Raw genomic sequence first — 6,775 nt, forward strand, 5'->3', positions numbered from 1 at the left:
GAATAAGGATAGTAGTAGTGGGGATGGTAGTAATTGTAGCACTGGTTGTTGGCGGGAGAACAGTTGACGGGACTGGAGTAGGTGGAGTCATTGTTGTGTTTTGTGGCGTCACACTTGTACCTGAAAAGGAGACAGTTGAGACATAAATGTGTAGCAGTGTTTCTCAAACTTTTCAGGCCTAAAAACCCATTTAACAAACACTCATAGACCACCTAACTCGAATAATACAACATATTAATATGCAAAATCTGAAATGAAAATATTAGTCTCTTAACTCAGTCTTTCTTAAACTGTGGTCCCCAGACCAGTGGTGGGCCGCAGGCGCCCCCTCGTGGTCCATGAGGTACTGCATGTAAACGACAGTTTACCGTGAAGTTTACCGTCTGATCACATAGTCCTGGTGTTTTCTTTCCACCAGTGTCTTCAATTTTTCTTTTGAGTGACCTGGTTTTAAGTCACTTACCCCATTATTATTTTTAAAATAGTCGCTTACATGCAGTACCTTGTGGACCACTAGGGGGTGCCCACAGACCACCAGTGGTCCAGGAACTACTGCAGGGGTCCCCAAACTATGGCCGGCGGGCCGCATCCGGCCCACCTCCACATTTGGTCCGGCCACCTGAACGAGCATTCAGATTTTTTTTTTTTCATTTATTGTATTTTCCGGTTTATATGTGGATTTTTCTTCAACCACCAGGGGGCTCTTTAGCAGGAAGTGTGTCCTGTAAACTGTGGGTGTTTTGTTTTGCATGGCGCATTGCTGCCATCTGTTGGACTTTTAGGGAACTGCTTGACTTTTATGTTATTTAATCAGTACGGTTGTTTGCTAGCGGTAGAGCAGATGAACACAAGTGTCTGTTATGAACCCCGCATTCCAGGTTGAATTCTTTGAAGCAATGCCTGTAAGTAGCAACTTATACTTCAAAACAAGCCTTTATGTTAACACATTTAGAAATTAATATATTATAGTTACATTCCCTCAATGGAATATATACTAGTTAGTCCCAGTGACCGTTTCACTCATGGGTTTTGCCCATGTGCTTTCTAGGTAAAAATCAATCGAGAAATGCAATCCCCCCACCCCCTCAACAATTTCCAGCCCCCCACCAGAGAAGGAAAAAGTTATGTGGCCCTCACAGGAAAAAGTTTGGGGACCACTGAACTACAGCTTGAGAAAGACTGATACATGGCATAACCTCAGATGTTAAAGCCGATCCTGAGAATTAAAACTACTTTAGGGGGTTCTCACAAAACAGTGGACCTTGCCAGACTTAAACAAGCACACATTACAGGACCCTCCTCCTTGATCTCTGCTGCGCTATAGCCCTCCATAACTCCTATGCCACAACACAGAAAACTGAGAACTTGAGAAATTGGCAGTTGTCCTGTAACATTAGGTTGTTTCTCTATACAGCTGAAGCACACCAGCCATCTTGAACCTGAATGACTGCATGCCCTGTCTGTTGGAAGGGTGTAAGCAGCGTACATGAACGTAATTGACAACCAGGGCTGGCCTAAGCCTCCCTGGGCCCTAAGCAAAATTTGGTTTTGGGGGCCTCTATTTATGTTAATGTGAATTGCTGTGGTCACCAAGCAGATGATTAGATCATTCACACACCAACTATAAACTCATTGCATCCCTGACAGTTCTGTTTACATTATATGCTATATGTGTGTAGCATAATGGTAGTAAAAGCAGTAAAGAAACTAGTATGCACTGGATCTAAGATGGAATGGATACACACATATTTATGATATAACTTGATGTATAGCTAAAAATTTAATTTATACCAGGTGTGTTATTATACAATTAAACAGTGAGGGACCAAGACCATTTTCTAATAAAACATTAATTCATACATTAATTCATCTGTCTATTCACTGTCATGAATTCAGACTCCTAACAGGGCTAAACTCATAATGAACTCATATAATAATATAAACATACTTATAAACCATTTATGTAAGTTTATGCTATCATTTTTTTAACAGCACGCCGGTGGCCTACAGCCGACCACTTGGAATCAACTTCAAGCTCCTGGAACGTTCTATCTGGTTCCCTCCTAGCATAAAGGCTCTGATCTTAGATATGTTACTGAAACCTTGAAATATAATGAGGCCCAATGTTCTTTCCAATATCCTTCCAATTTACATTCTTGGAAAACCTCCAACCAGGAGGCATCTTGATCAGATGCCTGAACCACTTTTATAGGGTACTTTTGATGGGGAAGATCATTGGAAAGATCAATCACTTCACCCCATCTCACTCTATGGAGCAAGATTAGTTTAGCTTCTTATTTCTGGAACATTCTTCTCTTGGTTATGACCTATATGTCATGACCATAAATGAGGGTTGGGTCATAGATGAAAAAGTAAATCGACAGCTTTGCTTTTTGACTCGCCCTCCACCCCTGTAGCACTCCTCACAAATTGCGTCAGAGAAAACCTTTTCCAGATTGACAAAACACATGTAGATTGGACAACCAAAGTCTCATGACCCCCATCATTAACTTAGCAAGGGCAAAGATCTGATCCACTGTTCCATCTGTCCACTATGGACACATATCAAAGTTGCAGGACTCTCGCCCTGGAGGACTGCAGTTCGAGACCACTGGCCTAAGACTAAAACCACACTGCTCCTGAATATGAGTTTGGATGATTGGTCAGCTTCCCCTTAAAAGCCCCAAAGTAGAATTTCCCAAGAAGGCTCAGAAGTGTGATCCATATATATTTGTAACACATAGTCTTTAGCTACCATCACCACAGGCTACCATTCTAAGGGGAAATACATAGTCCCAAAATAAACCCCTTTGCAGCAAACTTTACACAACACAATGCAGTCAGGCAAGTGTCTTTCTTCTGGCTATTACAAAGGTATTTTATCACCATTTAGGGAAGCGTGATCAGTCATTTCAGAGAAAAACTGTGCTCCAGAACTGTAACAGCTGTTGCTTTGGTTTACTCTTGGTGATGAGAGATTTGGATGCAGCTGTTTGGCTAATCTGAAAACACATGAAGTTTGGAGGGCTGTGCTATTGTTCCCAATTGCTTTTATTGAGTTATTTTCATGGGCTAAGAGTCATCTGACAGCTTTGATTATGTCTTTTTTTGTGGTGGTAGTCTAGTTAATAAAGTTCAGTTTTCATGCACAGTCCCGTTAGGCCTGTCACAATAATCAATAAATCAATTTCATGATAAATTAAAACAAGCTCAATAATTTCCATTGGTATGATTTATCGCTCCTCTCTTTTTCTGTCTTTCTTCCAAAAACTGGATGATAAAAGTCTTCAGTTTGGTGCTGTGGTCTCAACTAGCCCTTATTTTGAAGGCCAATTTTGTTTACAAAAAGTTGAAAATTAAATTTATTTGTTGTTTTTTTTATTTATTTTGAATATTTAAAACTTCTTCCAGTTCCAGCATTAAATGTTCATTATAATTTTAAATTTACAGATCTTTTAGAATGTGCTCTTGCATGATAATTTGCCATTACTGCTACATTACTTAAAATGTAGCAGTAATGGCTACATTACTGCTAATAATGTAGCAGTAATGTAGCCATTACATAACAATAATAATAATGTTATTAACAATAACAATAATGTTATTAATAACAATAATAACATTGTTATTATTCAATAATGTTGAATAATAACATTCTTATTGCAAGAAGTTGTGGAACAGTTTTTTGTTCAGCAAAATTTGTTATCATGACAGGCCTAAGTCCCATCTCAAACAAACATCAGATATTTGTTTGAGATTACATGCAGTAATCAATCAGTTTTTTTGCACCAAACAGATAAGTATGTGTAAACATGTTTTCAGTAAGGTTCTTTAAGGTATTTGTCATTTTACAAAATTGATATCATCACTGTGACTGTATAAAAATAGACCAGGTTGTGTTTGCTAAATTGCTAGTGAATGCAATATTTTTAGAAATTTGCATGTCCTCTTGGGTGCTCCATACAAAACTCATTTAACCAGCAGCTGACGAAGAGGAAAACTAAGGCTAATTTTATCAAGCCAAAAACATACGTTCAATCTTGAGTTCTATTTTATGGTCAAAATACCAGATAGCAAAAATGGTTCCACCAGGCTTCTGTAATCTGTGGTCTGTATCGCCCCTTTCAGCGACCTAGATCCCACGGATTTGATGGTTTGGTAAATTCACCCTGTGAGGCAATTTAAGTAACTGCGTGGAGTAATAATAATAGGATAAAATAATCTCACGATACGATACACGATATTCTGCCCACTGTACGATATATATTGCATATTCAGCAAATGATACAATTCTATACACTTTTGCGATTTTCTGAAAGATTTTAGAGGGACAGAGTGATTTTGGTGACATATTGTGACTGTTGTAGAGTTGGATTGAATTAATTTAACAGAAAACTGATTAAAAGCACCAACTACACAATACACCTGGCTCTGGTTGGACATGGACACAGACTTAAAGTCGACAGCTGGACAAAATTAATCAAAGAAGTGGTGAGAAAACATGTTTCTTTTAATTGAAACAGTACAAACTGTAGCTTACATGTATTTGTAAAGTAAATAAAGTGCACCAAGTACCCTGCTCTGAATAGTTTGATACCTTTTTAACCTTGACAGTTAACATCTGAAGGAATCACTCTAAGCCTGATGACCTAATCACTCTCCCGGTGAAGCAAGCAGTGAGTGAGCAAGATGGCAGTTGGATGTTACGATACTTGCGGATGAATATCGATTTTTTTCTAGGAAAGAAAATATTGATATATATCGCAATATTGATATTATTACACAGCCCTAAATAATAATATTAATATTTTAATAATATTAAAATGCCTGATAGTTTATTGCTAAGTACAGGATATGTGTTTTAGGAACAATAAGCTTTTTAACATCTATGATCATATACAATAAGACAACTTTAAATATTTTCAGTTTTTTACGTTTATCATGCAACCATTGTGCAATGCAAGTAATTTGGCTTAGATAATATGTATCAACAATTTGTTGCTCTTAACTTAAAACAGTTTATTATGACCAATATCAATAAGTAGTTTTTGGTTGAGCAATTAACGTTTTTCGATTAATCTTTGCATTTTGTGGTATACAAAAGGTAATGTCCTGAAATATTTGTCGAAGTTGAACTTTCAGTCTTGGGTTTGGTCTTGGTATCTGGAGTACTGGTCTTGATTCCATCTATGCTAATTTGTGTGGCTAAAAACAAACATTAAAAGGAACTTTAACTTTTTTTGGATACAAAGACATTTTAGACATTTCTATAAATCTGAGTCCATAGGCACAGTTTTGTTTTGTTTTGTTTTGTTGTTTTTTTTTTTCAAAAAAGCTTTGTTGGGTCTAGTGGCCTTTATTTGAAAGTAGTCTGACAGGAAAGTGGGTAATGAGAGAAGGGGGAAGACATGCGGCAAATGTTGCCAGGCCGGGAATCAAACCTGTGACCACTGCCATGAGGACTAAGGCCTCGTGGCTTTGCCCCTGCGCCACCACAGCACAGCCTTCATAGACACAGTTGAGCAATGGGTTTATGTATTACCAGATAGAGGGAATTTTCTTAATTACTGCATCATTCCCTGTTCTATGAAGAGTTTCTTCTGCCGACGATCTGAATTCATTGTTTCAGCTTATTGATTGCAGATGTGCTGGAATTGGTGCCATGATTTAACTAAAGAATTATAAATTTATTAATAGTTCAATCTTTAATGAATTATTCATTACACGTATTAATAATTACTAACCCAAATATTGACGTAAGTTCTGAGGCTGCCCTCGTCAAAGTGTTTAAGGACATTCATATGAACCCACACTGTGAAAGAACCAGAGTGCTGGTTCTGTTGGACCTCAGTGCAGCTTTTGACACTGTTAACCATGACATTATATTGGAACGACTGGAGAGTTGGGTAGGATTCTCTGGTTCAGTATTTCAGTACTCAACTGGTTCGAATTTTACATATGGAACAGAGATTTCTTTGTTTCAATAGGAACCTTCTCATCGAAGAGAACTTCGATGAGAATCTTAAGATCCTTATTTAATATCTCTATGCTCCCACTTGCTCAGGTTATAAAAGGGAAGACGATTAGCTACCATAGCTAAGGAGATGCTACACAGCTCTACATTACGATGCCACCAGGTGACTGAACCCATCCAATCACTGAACAGATGCAGATAAATGTGTTGATGTGCCAAAACTTTATCAAGCTGAACAGAAACAAAACTGAAGTTATCTTTGGACCTAAAAAGGAACAATCTAAAGTCAATATTTAAGATATTAGCTGCTAATGCATTTTAAGGAAACGTATCTATTGATTAATAAAAGTCCCTTACCTAATACAACTATTGTTGTATTCGGAGACATTGTTCCATCTATTGTTGTATTTGGCGACATTGTTAAAGCTGTTGTTGTATTTGGCGACATTGTTCCAGCTGTTGTTGTATTCGGCGTCGTTGGTCCAGCTGTTGTTGTATTCGACGACGTTGGTCCAGCTGTTGTTGTATTCGACGACGTTGGTCCAGCTGTTGTTGTATTCGACAACGTTGGTCCAGCTGTTGTTGTATTCGACGACGTTGGTCCATCTGTTGTTGTATTCGACGACGTTGTTCCATCTATTGTTGTATTCGGCATCGTTGTTCCATCTATTGTTGTATTCGGCATCGTTGTTCCATCTATTGTTGTATTCGGCGACGTTGGTCCAGCTGTTGTTGTATTCGGCGACGTTGGTCCAGCTGTTGTTGTATTCGGCGACGTTGGTCCAGCTGTTGTTGTATTCG

The sequence above is a fragment of the Poecilia formosa genome, unplaced genomic scaffold (assembly GCF_000485575.1).
Source record: "Poecilia formosa unplaced genomic scaffold, Poecilia_formosa-5.1.2 Scaffold398, whole genome shotgun sequence".
NCBI classification, from domain to species: domain Eukaryota; kingdom Metazoa; phylum Chordata; class Actinopteri; order Cyprinodontiformes; family Poeciliidae; genus Poecilia; species Poecilia formosa.